Consider the following 16,512-nt stretch of genomic DNA (forward strand, 5'->3'; position numbering starts at 1 on the left):
ATATAACCGCAACCAGTCGCGGCAATATGTGAATTTGTCCTTTTTTTATTAGTAATATATTTGTTTATATATTTCATTGATTCTAGAATTCAGTAGAGGATATATATATTTTCATTCTAAATAGACTATAAAGAGTTCAAATGTAAAATAGAGAACGTACAAGATATACTGATATACCAAATACTACACTGATGTAAAAGTAGATGTAACACGCTACTCAAACTGAGTTCCCGATCCTGATCGATCGGTCCTTTTCTTGGTGCCCCTTCTAGTTGCAGTCAGGCTCACGGACTGACCCTCCTTTGATGGCGAAGTCCTCTGAGAAGGAGGTGGTGGTGGTGGCGGTGTTTCAGGAGATTGATGAGACGATTGGCCGAGTGGCGCCTGAGTGCCACCAGGCATCTGTTCTACAAAATCTGCAGAAATTAGAAGGGGAGCATCTGGATAGTCGTTTGAAATGTGATCACGATCCAAAATATTGTGATCATAATCTTATCAGGTGATGGCTTGCGTGATGATTGCGACGGCGAAGTTGCAGTTCGAGTCGATCTACATTAATCAAATCTCACTTTGGTCGGACCTAACCCGGTACATGATCACATCTGACCTCTAGTGTGATCCGCATCATCTCCTCCTCAAACATATTTCTGTCTTCTGTCCGAACCTCGCTGAATGCATCATTTATGTTATGGTAGAGGCACACCATCTCAGCTTGCAAGCATAATAGGGTGGACTCGAGTGGATGGTGGTAAGGTTCAATAAAGGAGTAATAAAACAAATATGCACAGGTAAAAACAAACAAGGAAAGAAACCGTAAACTCATTTCTTTCTTCCCAAAAGTAGAGACAACAAGGCTGTAAGGAGGAGGGGAAGACGTACCATACAGATATGTAAATTTTTAGGGTTTGGTATTTTGACATTAGTGGCCAATGAATTCTAATTAAATTATAATTTTTTTATGAAGCAAAGATCTATGAAAAGCAATATGTGTCATAGCATATCACAAATTTATTACAGTAATAATTGACACATTGCAGTGCACCAAACAAGAATAGTGCCAGGGTAGTGTTGTACGTAGCATCGTGAACCCTATTTTCTTGTAGCATAGGTTTCCCGATATTTTTCCTAGTATACTGAACCCTATTTTCTTGTAGCATAGGTTTCCCGATATTTTTCCTAGTATACTTTCGTCATAGTTTCTTATTCTCCCATCTCTGACAGTCACTCCTATGGGTGTGTCTAAGCCTTCTCTAAAAAGGGCTTCTATGAGAATTTCTATTCCTCCTACATGTAGGAATTTTATACTATTTCTTTTCTTTTTATCAATCTGATTGAAAACGTCATTAATCTCCTTCTTGGTGATTAATTTCATGCTATTAGATTCGTCTATTCTAGTAGCGTATTCTTTCGTGATGATGTTATAATAAACGTGTCTTTGTCTTAAGTGTAGAGTTTTACTTAATTTCGTGAAAACTCCGGGTTGAAAAGTAAGTTCTTTCTTCTCGAACTTATGTTTGATTATCTCTTTAAATTTATCTTCAGTGAAGACCATACTTAAAGAGTATTCGTTCTGATTATCAATTTCCTCTGTGAATTGATTATCACTATTCTTGGTTATGTTTAGTAATTCTGTTTCCATGGCTCTGATACCAAAAATTCCTAGGAAAAGACCATAATGCTTTTTCTCGAGGAAACAAATAGCATCGAACAGCAGGAAGCAATCTTCAGACTAGACAACATGAGGCTCTGTAACCTCTGTGAGCTAGAAGCATTTATATGCGAATACCTGAAGAACTACTACAAGGTAAGCGATCGAACGCTACAACCCAGGTATAGAGATCTTATATTTGATAAGATGCCACACGGTTTTGGAATAAACCTAAAAGCAAGTTTCCCAAATTCGACCTATCCCCAAACAATTGGAGGAGCCATTAGATCGATAAGGGGAAAACTTCTCATGACCTGTAAGGAAATAACAGAAAAGAAGAAAGTCAGGAACGCTATAAAGAAATGATATTGTTGTGAAAAACAGGAATTCACAATAAAGGATTTTGGATGTAAGAAACAGAAAGAAAAAAGAAGAGAACCATACAAGAACTATTACTACAGAAAACCTTACAACAAATACAGAAACAAGAAGTATCGGAGTTTCAAGAAATACTCCACAGAAAGATACAAAAAGGATTTCAACAATTCGTATAGAAAACCCCAATTCAGGAAGAAATTCTTTAGGAGAAGACCTGAATGGAAGAAAAAATGATAGTGTCGTATTTTTCTTTGATAATTTCTTTTCTTATCTGTAAAATGTTTTGTATCATTTTTCTGAAAAATTCAATTTTCCTCTCTGTTAACATGTTTTGATATTTTAGTTCTTCTTTTGTCCAAATGTGTCGGACTTCGTTCTCAAAATTTTCTTGTTTAATTTTTATGGTTTCAATTCCTCTTCTTAAAACCTGTTCAAATTCTTCGTTTATTTCAAGGTTGTCCTCGAAATCAACATCGTTTAGTTTGTCAAAAACTGTTTCCATTATGAGGTTCGTATTATATACCTGAGACAGTCTTCGTAGTTATGAAACTAGAAGTCTAATTCTCGAAGGTATCCTCTTATATATTTTTGGAAAATAGTTCAGTTTTGTTTTAAATTATTTTCTTTAATTGTTTCCAAAACTTTCATCATTTTGGTTATTAAGTATAATTTCCGTGCTAAGTTTTCTTCTTCTTTTTCTCTAATAACTCCTGTTATTTTGTATGTCTTAATAAGTTCCCTTAAGTTACTTATTAGGGGTTGTTTAACTAAGTGTAATTCAGATTTGAACATCCTGTTGGTGTTCATGTTTGATTCAAAATCTATTTCACATATTTTTTGTACGACTATCATTATTTCTTCATACATGTTTTCTATCAAAATAGTTCTAGAAGTAAAAGTTCAAGATACTTTCGATATGTAGTTCGAAGCTTCTTCCCCTCTGGTACTTTATGCTTCTGTACTTTTCTGGTATCCTCCAGAATTTTACTTCCTTCCGGGTTGATAGATCTGTATGGTTTAAGTATATTTCGGTGTGATCTCAAGGATCTGGGTGGCTAAATGCCAGAACTTGTATCTTTATTTCTTAAGAGAATATTACAGAGATTTTTCTTGAGTTGGCTTGTTTTTTAGAGGGGTGCCTAACTCTGAGAAATGAACTCGCTTTTATAGGTGAGGGATTGGAATCAAATAATTGAAGGGTCAAGTGTCCCTTCGAAAAAGTAAAAGCCATACTTGGCTCTTCGAAAAAGTAAAAGGTAAAAGGTAAAAGGCCTAAACAAAGTGGCCGACAAAAAATAAATGGGCGTGGGCCCTTACAATAATTTACATTTAGTTTTACATCTTATGCGGATGCTTTTTATCGTGGTGTGGTCCACGCTGAGGATAAGATTTCATATCTTATCTTTTCCTTTGTCGTTCTTCTTTTCGCCGACTGGTGGGGTCGGTGATGACGTTTCTTCTTCGTCACTGGCTGACGTTGTTGATGTCGATTCGTGTATCCTGATGCAGTAGAGGCACCGGTGGTCCATGGGCGGACTGTTCATGTCGTCCATGTCGTTCAACTTTACACATAGTAAGGCGCGTGTGAAAGTTCCTCCCATTCTCTGGTTGTTGCTGAGTATGTGGTCTTGAAATTCGGATATCTGTTCAATGGATGTTTCCTCTATTTTCTCTTTGCTTCCTATGGTCATCAGAATGTTTTCTGATACCAACTCGGCTCTGAGTTTTGTGTTGAGGTTGATCCTGGAGATTGCTCTGAGAATGTTGATGGCGGCTGAGGCTCTGAGTTCAGTCACCGATTCTGGTTTGAGATCTCCTTTTGGTTCGTTTGAGGCGGCGAGGGCCGCTGATGGTCGAATCTTGACGTAGAATACTGGTTCGATGTATTCATTGTCTTGATTGTTCCAGTCTGCGATGGTAGACATAATGTCCAGTACGCATTCCTTTCTTCGTGTGACTCTGAGAAACTTCTGGACATTCCTGATTATGCCCTCCGGTAGAAGTTGTATTTCCTTTGCGTTCTCCGAAACCTGAATCATCGTGATAAGACCGATGTCAAAGAATCTTCGAACTATAGTCGGGTCGACTCCTATGCGGGTCTTAAGTCTGGATATGTCAGCTCCGTCTGTTGTTTGGACCGTTGCTGTTTCTCCGTTCGTTAGCTTCCGGATGCTGTTGGCGTCTTCGAAGAAGCTGTGGATTGTTGGTTTGGCTATTTGGATTTTTGGTTCTCTTTTCTCTTCTAGGTTCATCCTGTGAAGATCAATGAGTTGTTTGTTTCGGTTTCCTGGCCTAAGGCTTAGTCTTGGTCTAAGGCTTGGTTCTTCCTTGGGTTTAGGCTTTTCTAGTGCCTGTTTGTAGTCTCGTTCTTCTTCTATGATCTTCGAGAGACTGGTAATCTTCCTAACTTGGTTTACCTGTTTCTGGAAATCGTTTGGGGTAAGTAGTGTCATAGGTTTGACGGGTGTTGGAGTAGGCTCTTTCTGGTCTGAGGTGGTTTGTTTTGTGTTTGAGGTAGTGCTTGATTTTCCTCCTCCTTCCTGGGGGATTTCAAACATCCTGAAAACTGTTGGGGTAATCCCCACCTTTCTTTCTAGGCGATGAACCTTCTGGATCAACGCTTGTCTTTTGCTGTTTGCGTCTATCATGAATTCTTCATATTCTTCTATAGCTTGTTCCAACTTTTGTTTAAGTTCGTCCATGTTCATCGTCTGTTTCCTGCGTTTAGCAATTGTACCTGTGTTAATCTCCTTCTCATCATAGCGTGAGATGATTCTCGACCAATTTTCATTTGTATCGAGGGTTTTTATAGACTTATCCTTGTCCTGTTTTATACCGTTTTCTCGGTGAATCGTATACGATCTCTTTTTATATGTATATTTGGGTTTATTAATACCCATAATTATTTGGACATTGTTGGTTATTATAAACCTAGTCCCCTGGTCTCCACTCGCGTGTTAGACAATCCGGTAGAGAATTGTCAGTACCTGCAATGTGGTTAATTTCGTATTGATACTCGGCTAGTTCGAGTTGCCATCGTATCCATCTGGACCTGGATCTTGCAGATCTTTTGTCAAACTTCATTTTCTTAAAATAAGTTAGATTGTTGTTATCTGTCCTTATTAAGAAAGGTTTTTGAATTATGTGTATTTCGAATTTTTTAACCGTCTTTAAAATGGCTAATAATTCTTTTTCATTCGAATGATAATTCAAGGTGGCTCCAGAGAAGGATCCACTTGTGTATTTACACAACTGTTCTTCTTTGTGTATTTTTCCCTTTGAATTTTTTAATTCTTCAAAAGTTTTTTCTCCTGTGTAAGCTTTTAGACATCCGGCCCAGTATTGGTCCGAAGCATCTGTCTCAATGATCATAATGTCATTGGGTTTTGGGAAGTGTAGATTTGGTATATTTTTCAGAATCTTTATTTTGACTCCGTCAATATACCTGGTATCGGATTCTTTCCAATTCCATTTGTAGTCTTCTTTCAACATTGTTTGTAAAGGTTTTCTTATTTCTGAAAGATTCTTAATATATCCCTCAGCATAAGTAAGAATTCCTAAAAATCTTTGTAATTGTTTTTTATCACTAATCTTACTTGGAAATTCTGACATCTTTGTAAGAATGTGTGGTTGTAAGGTGTAATTTCCTTGTTTGATGGTTAGTCCTAAGTAATCAATTTCCTGTTTGATGAAAACTGATTTTTTCTTACTAAGGATAATTCCATCTTTTTCACAAAGGTGTAAAACGAATTTTACGTCTTTGTAGTGTTGTTCTAATGTATCAGAATAGATTAATACATCATCTATATACACGCAACAGAATTGGGTGTAAGGTTTAAAGTTTTCGTCCATGAACCTTTGGAAAATACCTGGTGCTTGCTTTAATCCGAATGGTAATACATTCCATTGGAATAATCCTTGTGGGCAGCTGAATGCTGTGACTTCTCTTGAATCGGGGTGCAGTTGTATTTGCCAGAATCCTGACTTGCAGTCGATTGATGAGAAATGTTGTTTGCCTCTAATGTAGCTTAGTAGATCTTCCTTATGCGGGATCTTGTAAGCGTCCATCTTGGTTTTTTCGTTAACTTCCCTATAGTCTATGACCAGTCTTTTGTCTGTCGTATCCTTTTTTGCGACGTAAAAGGCTGGTGAACTATGTCGTCCTTTTGACACTTCTATCAATCCTTGGGATAAAAGTTTGTCAATTTCTTTTTTGAAGATTTCTGTGTCTTCCTGGTTGACTCGCCTTGGTGGTTGGTCAATCGTGTCATCTTCTTCCTTTAGCTCAATCTTGGCTTGAAATCTCTTTCGTTTGATTGATTGATCTTGAGGGTTTTCCGAACAAAGTTTTTCGAATAGCTCCTCAATCTCATTTTCTTCTTGGCATTTGTTAAGGAACAAATGACATTCTTCATCAAATGCGTCCCAAAAATTGTTGTCGTTGTCGTTTTCTTCCAAGACGGCAATGTTTTCTGTTTTAACATTTTTGTTCTTCCTGTAGTCTTTAAGAAAATCTTGTCGTCCGATTTTCTTGGCTTCTCTGACTTTAGGTATGCATATCCTTGACTTATCCTTTGTCAAGATAAAATGATCATTTGTCTGAATGGTAGGTTGGTGTTTTAATAGGAAGTTGTTTCCTACTATAAAATCCAATCCTGATTCAAATTGATATATCGTATCAATCGTGAATTCCATTCCCTGTATTTCAACCGTTTGGTTTACAATACATTTTGTGATCGCTATGCTTTCTCCATTGGCAATTTTTGCCACTAAGGTCTTCTTAGTGTCTTGCCAGGCTGTTTCCGGAAATATGTGCTTTGATGCTATGCATAAAGATGCTCCTGTATCTATCAGGGCATGCACATGAAATTTCTTGTGTCCTTTGTGTTTCAATCCTACTGGTATGTAGATTGAGTTTGGGTTCGTGATGTTGTGCATACTATGGATTCTATTCATCTTCTTCGTTTTCTTGTGAAGAGGATTCTGTGGATTCCTGACTGATTCTAATTTCTTCCTCTGTAGTTTCTTCTTCTGATTCGGAATAATCTATGTAGAGAATTTCTTCTTTATCCTCTATTATATTATCTTCTATAGGGTATATGTCTAGCATTCTTAAGTCTTCTAGATATTTTACCCTATTCTTCCAGTTTTGATTGTCGTGTCGGGTTGCTCTTACCGGGCATTCATTTGCGTAATGTCCTTGCTCATTACAGAGCCAACATCTGCAGTCCTTTCCCTTTCCTTTCGGGCATGGGGGTTTTTTCTTCCATTCAGGTCTTCTCCTAAAGAATTTCTTCCTGAATTGGGGTTTTCTATACGAATTGTTGAAATCCTTTTTGTATCTTTCTGTGGAGTATTTCTTGAAACTCCGATACTTCTTGTTTCTGTATTTGTTGTAAGGTTTTCTGTAGTAATAGTTCTTGTATGGTTCTCTTCTTTTTTCTTTCTGTTTCTTACATCCAAAATCCTTTATTGTGAATTCCTGTTTTTCACAACAATATCCTTTCTTTATAGCGTTCCTGACTTTCTTCTTTTCTGTTATTTCCTTACAGGTCATGAGAAGTTTTCCCCTTATCGATCTAATGGCTCCTCCAATTGTTTGGGGATAGGTCGAATTTGGGAAACTTGCTTTTAGGTTTATTCCAAAACCGTGTGGCATCTTATCAAATATAAGATCTCTATACCTGGGTTGTAGCGTTCGATCGCTTACCTTGTAGTAGTTCTTCAGGTATTCGCATATAAATGCTTCTAGCTCACAGAGGTTACAGAGCCTCATGTTGTCTAGTCTGAAGATTGCTTCCTGCTGTTCGATGCTATTTGTTTCCTCGAGAAAAGCATTATGGTCTTTTCCTAGGAATTCTTGGTATAAAGCCTGAACGAATGCTTCTAAGTATTCGATTCCGCTTCTGTCTAAGTCTATAGGGAAAATGAGGTATTTTGCCCATCTGGCAACATTTCCTGTTAATGTTACCATAATGGCTTCCCTTATTGCATTTGGGTCATTCGTAACCCTGCTTAGGTATTCATTCGCGTATACTAGTACTTTCATCTCATTGTACCATTTCTGGATTCTGATATTCTGCTCTTGATCAGATCCACAATCGAGATTCAAGGCTCTAGTGTTAGTTATTCCTTCGGGTATTTTTTCTACTGGGATATTTTGTGTCCTAGTAGATCCTGAAGTGGTCGTGGGTCTTCTTCTGTCTTCTCGTGGGATTTCTTCTGGGAAATTCGCACTTGTTGTTCCTGATTCCGCCGTTCTGTCCATGAACATTCGGTGTCTTGTGGATGTCTCGGGGATATCTTCTGGTTCTGATCCTACGTCAGATGCCGATGATTCGATCTTTAACTCATTGAAATGTTCCTCTATTTCCTTGAGTAAATCTTCGTCAAAAGGTTGTTGACTATTCGTTTCCTCTATAGAAAAATTCATTTTTTCTATCTTTGGGGGTACCTAGTATAACCGAATACGAATGGTTGTACTGTTTCCCTCATAGGTTGCTTCTGACCTATGTACCTAGTTCTTGGTTCTTCTTCCAAGTCTTCTTCTGGGAATGATACCTTTTCTCTCCTTCTTGGTAGGGAAGATGGTTCTGGTATGCTTTCCCTTTGTTTATATTGATCTGGTGCTGTTTTGACGGCTCTTCCATTGAATGCGTCTAGAAGTTTTTTGAACTCTTCTTGGCATTTGCAATCTTCTCCTTCTTTGATGATCTTGGCTGTTGCCGTTTCGATATAGTTCTTCATTTCCATTTCGTGTTTGTTCAGGATATTTTTCATGTCTTTGGCAAGATCAATTCGTAGATCTGCCACTTGTCTGGTGATTCTCTTTTCGAGCTCTTGTAAGTCTATCAGGAGTTTCTTGACTTCGTTTATGGATCCTTGGATTTCTTTGTTGACTTCAGAGAGTGACATGTTAAATCTTGTCGTTTAAGATTTTAACTGTCCTTTGTATGTCGTTCACCACGTTAGTTAGTTCCTTGATTTGTTTTTCCAAATCCTTGAACTTTCCAGACTCATTCCTTCCTAGAATGTTCTCAAGCTTGTTTTTTATTTCGTTTAGTGTTTGTGAGTTGTCCTCACTCCCACTAGTTTTTTCGATTTCCTTAGTGAGGGAATCGATTTTATCATTGTTATTGTTTATCGACCGTTCGAGTGGTGATAAATCAATTTTGTTTTTTAGTTTGTTTGTAGTTCTTATATAGTTTTCTCCCAACAAGGCGTTTGCGTTGTTAAGAGCATAACCTATATGAACTATATTTTCGTTTATAGTTTTTCCTTCCCATTGTCTAACAAAAAGGAATTTCCTATCTGTTTTATTATCCCTCCTTGGGATATATTTTTGTATGTTGTCTTGGTAGTAATGATGTTTAGTTATATCCTCCATTACTATTCCAACCCTATTGAGGATCTAATAACCTCTACGTTTTTGTTTATCCTTTCTATATTTCTCCTAAGGTCTTCTGACCTAAAGGGTTCTATTTCTATGTTTCTTTCTATGTGATTTTCAGGTGTTGAGGTAGAGAATCTAGCTGGTTGGCTTTCTAGCGCATGGTCTCTAGGATTATACCTGATTTGTCTGCTAGAACTGGCTCTTTCTAATGTTGGCCGTCTAGAGTTTCTTTGTCTAAGTTCTTCTAAGAGTTCCCTATTGGTTTCCCTTATTCGTTCCTCTTCTATGAAGGTTCTATTAGGCAAGGTTTTTTCTGTGATATCCCTAAAGATGTCGTTTATTTCTAAATGGTCATGATCTTTTTTAATGTCTAGACCTGATTGGTTGCTAAGTGTTATGCCCATGACGTATTTTATGGTTATGGGCGAGTTGCCTTCTTTCATAAGGTTTTTCTTTTGGAAGTTGTAATCTAGGATTAAAACATCCTGTATGTTTCTGTCTGTAATAGCTATGGAATATCCTGGATATACCGTGAACCCTATTTTCTTGTAGCATAGGTTTCCCGATATTTTTCCTAGTATACTTTCGTCATAGTTTCTGATTCTCCCATCTCTGACAGTCACTCCTATGGGTGTGTCTAAGCCTTCTCTAAAAAGGGCTTCTATGAGAATTTCTATTCCTCCTACATGTAGGAATTTTATACTATTTCTTTTCTTTTTATCAATCTGATTGAAAACGTCATTAATCTCCTTCTTGGTGATTAATTTCATGCTATTAGATTCGTCTATTCTAGTAGCGTATTCTTTCGTGATGATGTTATAATAAACGTGTCTTTGTCTTAAGTGTAGAGTTTTACTTAATTTCGTGAAAACTCCGGGTTGAAAAGTAAGTTCTTTCTTCTCGAACTTATGTTTGATTATCTCTTTAAATTTATCTTCAGTGAAGACCATACTTAAAGAGTATTCGTTCTGATTATCAATTTCCTCTGTGAATTGATTATCACTATTCTTGGTTATGTTTAGTAATTCTGTTTCCATGGCTCTGATACCAAAAATTCCTAGGAAAAGACCATAATGCTTTTTCTCGAGGAAACAAATAGCATCGAACAGCAGGAAGCAATCTTCAGACTAGACAACATGAGGCTCTGTAACCTCTGTGAGCTAGAAGCATTTATATGCGAATACCTGAAGAACTACTACAAGGTAAGCGATCGAACGCTACAACCCAGGTATAGAGATCTTATATTTGATAAGATGCCACACGGTTTTGGAATAAACCTAAAAGCAAGTTTCCCAAATTCGACCTATCCCCAAACAATTGGAGGAGCCATTAGATCGATAAGGGGAAAACTTCTCATGACCTGTAAGGAAATAACAGAAAAGAAGAAAGTCAGGAACGCTATAAAGAAATGATATTGTTGTGAAAAACAGGAATTCACAATAAAGGATTTTGGATGTAAGAAACAGAAAGAAAAAAGAAGAGAACCATACAAGAACTATTACTACAGAAAACCTTACAACAAATACAGAAACAAGAAGTATCGGAGTTTCAAGAAATACTCCACAGAAAGATACAAAAAGGATTTCAACAATTCGTATAGAAAACCCCAATTCAGGAAGAAATTCTTTAGGAGAAGACCTGAATGGAAGAAAAAATGATAGTGTCGTATTTTTCTTTGATAATTTCTTTTCTTATCTGTAAAATGTTTTGTATCATTTTTCTGAAAAATTCAATTTTCCTCTCTGTTAACATGTTTTGATATTTTAGTTCTTCTTTTGTCCAAATGTGTCGGACTTCGTTCTCAAAATTTTCTTGTTTAATTTTTATGGTTTCAATTCCTCTTCTTAAAACCTGTTCAAATTCTTCGTTTATTTCAAGGTTGTCCTCGAAATCAACATCGTTTAGTTTGTCAAAAACTGTTTCCATTATGAGGTTCGTATTATATACCTGAGACAGTCTTCGTAGTTATGAAACTAGAAGTCTAATTCTCGAAGGTATCCTCTTATATATTTTTGGAAAATAGTTCAGTTTTGTTTTAAATTATTTTCTTTAATTGTTTCCAAAACTTTCATCATTTTGGTTATTAAGTATAATTTCCATGCTAAGTTTTCTTCTTCTTTTTCTCTAATAACTCCTGTTATTTTGTATGTCTTAATAAGTTCCCTTAAGTTACTTATTAGGGGTTGTTTAACTAAGTGTAATTCAGATTTGAACATCCTGTTGGTGTTCATGTTTGATTCAAAATCTATTTCACATATTTTTTGTACGACTATCATTATTTCTTCATACATGTTTTCTATCAAAATAGTTCTAGAAGTAAAAGTTCAAGATACTTTCGATATGTAGTTCGAAGCTTCTTCCCCTCTGGTACTTTATGCTTCTGTACTTTTCTGGTATCCTCCAGAATTTTACTTCCTTCCGGGTTGATAGATCTGTATGGTTTAAGTATATTTCGGTGTGATCTCAAGGATCTGGGTGGCTAAATGCCAGAACTTGTATCTTTATTTCTTAAGAGAATATTACAGAGATTTTTCTTGAGTTGGCTTGTTTTTTAGAGGGGTGCCTAACTCTGAGAAATGAACTCGCTTTTATAGGTGAGGGATTGGAATCAAATAATTGAAGGGTCAAGTGTCCCTTCGAAAAAGTAAAAGCCATACTTGGCTCTTCGAAAAAGTAAAAGGTAAAAGGTAAAAGGCCTAAACAAAGTGGCCGACAAAAAATAAATGGGCGTGGGCCCTTACAATAATTTACATTTAGTTTTACATCTTATGCGGATGCTTTTTATCGTGGTGTGGTCCACGCTGAGGATAAGATTTCATATCTTATCTTTTCCTTTGTCGTTCTTCTTTTCGCCGACTGGTGGGGTCGGTGATGACGTTTCTTCTTCGTCACTGGCTGACGTTGTTGATGTCGATTCGTGTATCCTGATGCAGTAGAGGCACCGGTGGTCCATGGGCGGACTGTTCATGTCGTCCATGTCGTTCAACTTTACACATAGTAAGGCGCGTGTGAAAGTTCCTCCCATTCTCTGGTTGTTGCTGAGTATGTGGTCTTGAAATTCGGATATCTGTTCAATGGATGTTTCCTCTATTTTCTCTTTGCTTCCTATGGTCATCAGAATGATTTCTGATACCAACTCGGCTCTGAGTTTTGTGTCGAGGTTGATCCTGGAGATTGCTCTGAGAATGTTGATGGCGGCTGAGGCTCTGAGTTCAGTCACCGATTCTGGTTTGAGATCTCCTTTTGGTTCGTTTGAGGCGGCGAGGGCCGCTGATGGTCGAATCTTGACGTAGAATACTGGTTCGATGTATTCATTGTCTTGATTGTTCCAGTCTGCGATGGTAGACATAATGTCCAGTACGCATTCCTTTCTTCGTGTGACTCTGAGAAACTTCTGGACATTCCTGATTATGCCCTCCGGTAGAAGTTGTATTTCCTTTGCGTTCTCCGAAACCTGAATCATCGTGATAAGACCGATGTCAAAGAATCTTCGAACTATAGTCGGGTCGACTCCTATGCGGGTCTTAAGTCTGGATATGTCAGCTCCGTCTGTTGTTTGGACCGTTGTTGTTTCTCCGTTCGTTAGCTTCCGGATGCTGTTGGCGTCTTCGAAGAAGCTGTGGATTGTTGGTTTGGCTATTTGGATTTTTGGTTCTCTTTTCTCTTCTAGGTTCATCCTGTGAAGATCAATGAGTTGTTTGTTTCGGTTTCCTGGCCTAAGGCTTAGTCTTGGTCTAAGGCTTGGTTCTTCCTTGGGTTTAGGCTTTTCTAGTGCCTGTTTGTAGTCTCGTTCTTCTTCTATGATCTTCGAGAGACTGGTAATCTTCCTAACTTGGTTTACCTGTTTCTGGAAATCGTTTGGGGTAAGTAGTGTCATAGGTTTGACGGGTGTTGGAGTAGGCTCTTTCTGGTCTGAGGTGGTTTGTTTTGTGTTTGAGGTAGTGCTTGATTTTCCTCCTCCTTCCTGGGGGATTTCAAACATCCTGAAAACTGTTGGGGTAATCCCCACCTTTCTTTCTAGGCGATGAACCTTCTGGATCAACGCTTGTCTTTTGCTGTTTGCGTCTATCATGAATTCTTCATATTCTTCTATAGCTTGTTCCAACTTTTGTTTAAGTTCGTCCATGTTCATCGTCTGTTTCCTGCGTTTAGCAATTGTACCTGTGTTAATCTCCTTCTCATCATAGCGTGAGATGATTCTCGACCAATTTTCATTTGTATCGAGGGTTTTTATAGACTTATCCTTGTCCTGTTTTATACCGTTTTCTCGGTGAATCGTATACGATCTCTTTTTATATGTATATTTGGGTTTATTAATACCCATAATTATTTGGACATTGTTGGTTATTATAAACCTAGTCCCCTGGTCTCCACTCGCGTGTTAGACAATCCGGTAGAGAATTGTCAGTACCTGCAATGTGGTTAATTTCGTATTGATACTCGGCTAGTTCGAGTTGCCATCGTATCCATCTGGACCTGGATCTTGCAGATCTTTTGTCAAACTTCATTTTCTTAAAATAAGTTAGATTGTTGTTATCTGTCCTTATTAAGAAAGGTTTTTGAATTATGTGTATTTCGAATTTTTTAACCGTCTTTAAAATGGCTAATAATTCTTTTTCATTCGAATGATAATTCAAGGTGGCTCCAGAGAAGGATCCACTTGTGTATTTACACAACTGTTCTTCTTTGTGTATTTTTCCCTTTGAATTTTTTAATTCTTCAAAAGTTTTTTCTCCTGTGTAAGCTTTTAGACATCCGGCCCAGTATTGGTCCGAAGCATCTGTCTCAATGATCATAATGTCATTGGGTTTTGGGAAGTGTAGATTTGGTATATTTTTCAGAATCTTTATTTTGACTCCGTCAATATACCTGGTATCGGATTCTTTCCAATTCCATTTGTAGTCTTCTTTCAACATTGTTTGTAAAGGTTTTCTTATTTCTGAAAGATTCTTAATATATCCCTCAGCATAAGTAAGAATTCCTAAAAATCTTTGTAATTGTTTTTTATCACTAATCTTACTTGGAAATTCTGACATCTTTGTAAGAATGTGTGGTTGTAAGGTGTAATTTCCTTGTTTGATGGTTAGTCCTAAGTAATCAATTTCCTGTTTGATGAAAACTGATTTTTTCTTACTAAGGATAATTCCATCTTTTTCACAAAGGTGTAAAACGAATTTTACGTCTTTGTAGTGTTGTTCTAATGTATCAGAATAGATTAATACATCATCTATATACACGCAACAGAATTGGGTGTAAGGTTTAAAGTTTTCGTCCATGAACCTTTGGAAAATACCTGGTGCTTGCTTTAATCCGAATGGTAATACATTCCATTGGAATAATCCTTGTGGGCAGCTGAATGCTGTGACTTCTCTTGAATCGGGGTGCAGTTGTATTTGCCAGAATCCTGACTTGCAGTCGATTGATGAGAAATGTTGTTTGCCTCTAATGTAGCTTAGTAGATCTTCCTTATGCGGGATCTTGTAAGCGTCCATCTTGGTTTTTTCGTTAACTTCCCTATAGTCTATGACCAGTCTTTTGTCTGTCGTATCCTTTTTTGCGACGTAAAAGGCTGGTGAACTATGTCGTCCTTTTGACACTTCTATCAATCCTTGGGATAAAAGTTTGTCAATTTCTTTTTTGAAGATTTCTGTGTCTTCCTGGTTGACTCGCCTTGGTGGTTGGTCAATCGTGTCATCTTCTTCCTTTAGCTCAATCTTGGCTTGAAATCTCTTTCGTTTGATTGATTGATCTTGAGGGTTTTCCGAACAAAGTTTTTCGAATAGCTCCTCAATCTCATTTTCTTCTTGGCATTTGTTAAGGAACAAATGACATTCTTCATCAAATGCGTCCCAAAAATTGTTGTCGTTGTCGTTTTCTTCCAAGACGGCAATGTTTTCTGTTTTAACATTTTTGTTCTTCCTGTAGTCTTTAAGAAAATCTTGTCGTCCGATTTTCTTGGCTTCTCTGACTTTAGGTATGCATATCCTTGACTTATCCTTTGTCAAGATAAAATGATCATTTGTCTGAATGGTAGGTTGGTGTTTTAATAGGAAGTTGTTTCCTACTATAAAATCCAATCCTGATTCAAATTGATATATCGTATCAATCGTGAATTCCATTCCCTGTATTTCAACCGTTTGGTTTACAATACATTTTGTGATCGCTATGCTTTCTCCATTGGCAATTTTTGCCACTAAGGTCTTCTTAGTGTCTTGCCAGGCTGTTTCCGGAAATATGTGCTTTGATGCTATGCATAAAGATGCTCCTGTATCTATCAGGGCATGCACATGAAATTTCTTGTGTCCTTTGTGTTTCAATCCTACTGGTATGTAGATTGAGTTTGGGTTCGTGATGTTGTGCATACTATGGATTCTATTCATCTTCTTCGTTTTCTTGTGAAGAGGATTCTGTGGATTCCTGACTGATTCTAATTTCTTCCTCTGTAGTTTCTTCTTCTGATTCGGAATAATCTATGTAGAGAATTTCTTCTTTATCCTCTATTATATTATCTTCTATAGGGTATATGTCTAGCATTCTTAAGTCTTCTAGATATTTTACCCTATTCTTCCAGTTTTGATTGTCGTGTCGGGTTGCTCTTACCGGGCATTCATTTGCGTAATGTCCTTGCTCATTACAGAGCCAACATCTGCAGTCCTTTCCCTTTCCTTTCGGGCATGGGGGTTTTTTCTTCCATTCAGGTCTTCTCCTAAAGAATTTCTTCCTGAATTGGGGTTTTCTATACGAATTGTTGAAATCCTTTTTGTATCTTTCTGTGGAGTATTTCTTGAAACTCCGATACTTCTTGTTTCTGTATTTGTTGTAAGGTTTTCTGTAGTAATAGTTCTTGTATGGTTCTCTTCTTTTTTCTTTCTGTTTCTTACATCCAAAATCCTTTATTGTGAATTCCTGTTTTTCACAACAATATCCTTTCTTTATAGCGTTCCTGACTTTCTTCTTTTCTGTTATTTCCTTACAGGTCATGAGAAGTTTTCCCCTTATCGATCTAATGGCTCCTCCAATTGTTTGGGGATAGGTCGAATTTGGGAAACTTGCTTTTAGGTTTATTCCAAAACCGTGTGGCATCTTATCAAAT

The sequence above is a fragment of the Urtica dioica genome, chromosome 9 (genome assembly GCF_054948205.1).
Source record: "Urtica dioica subsp. dioica isolate 48M chromosome 9, U.dioica_male_clone48M_v1_H2, whole genome shotgun sequence".
Classification (NCBI taxonomy): Eukaryota; Viridiplantae; Streptophyta; class Magnoliopsida; order Rosales; family Urticaceae; genus Urtica; species Urtica dioica.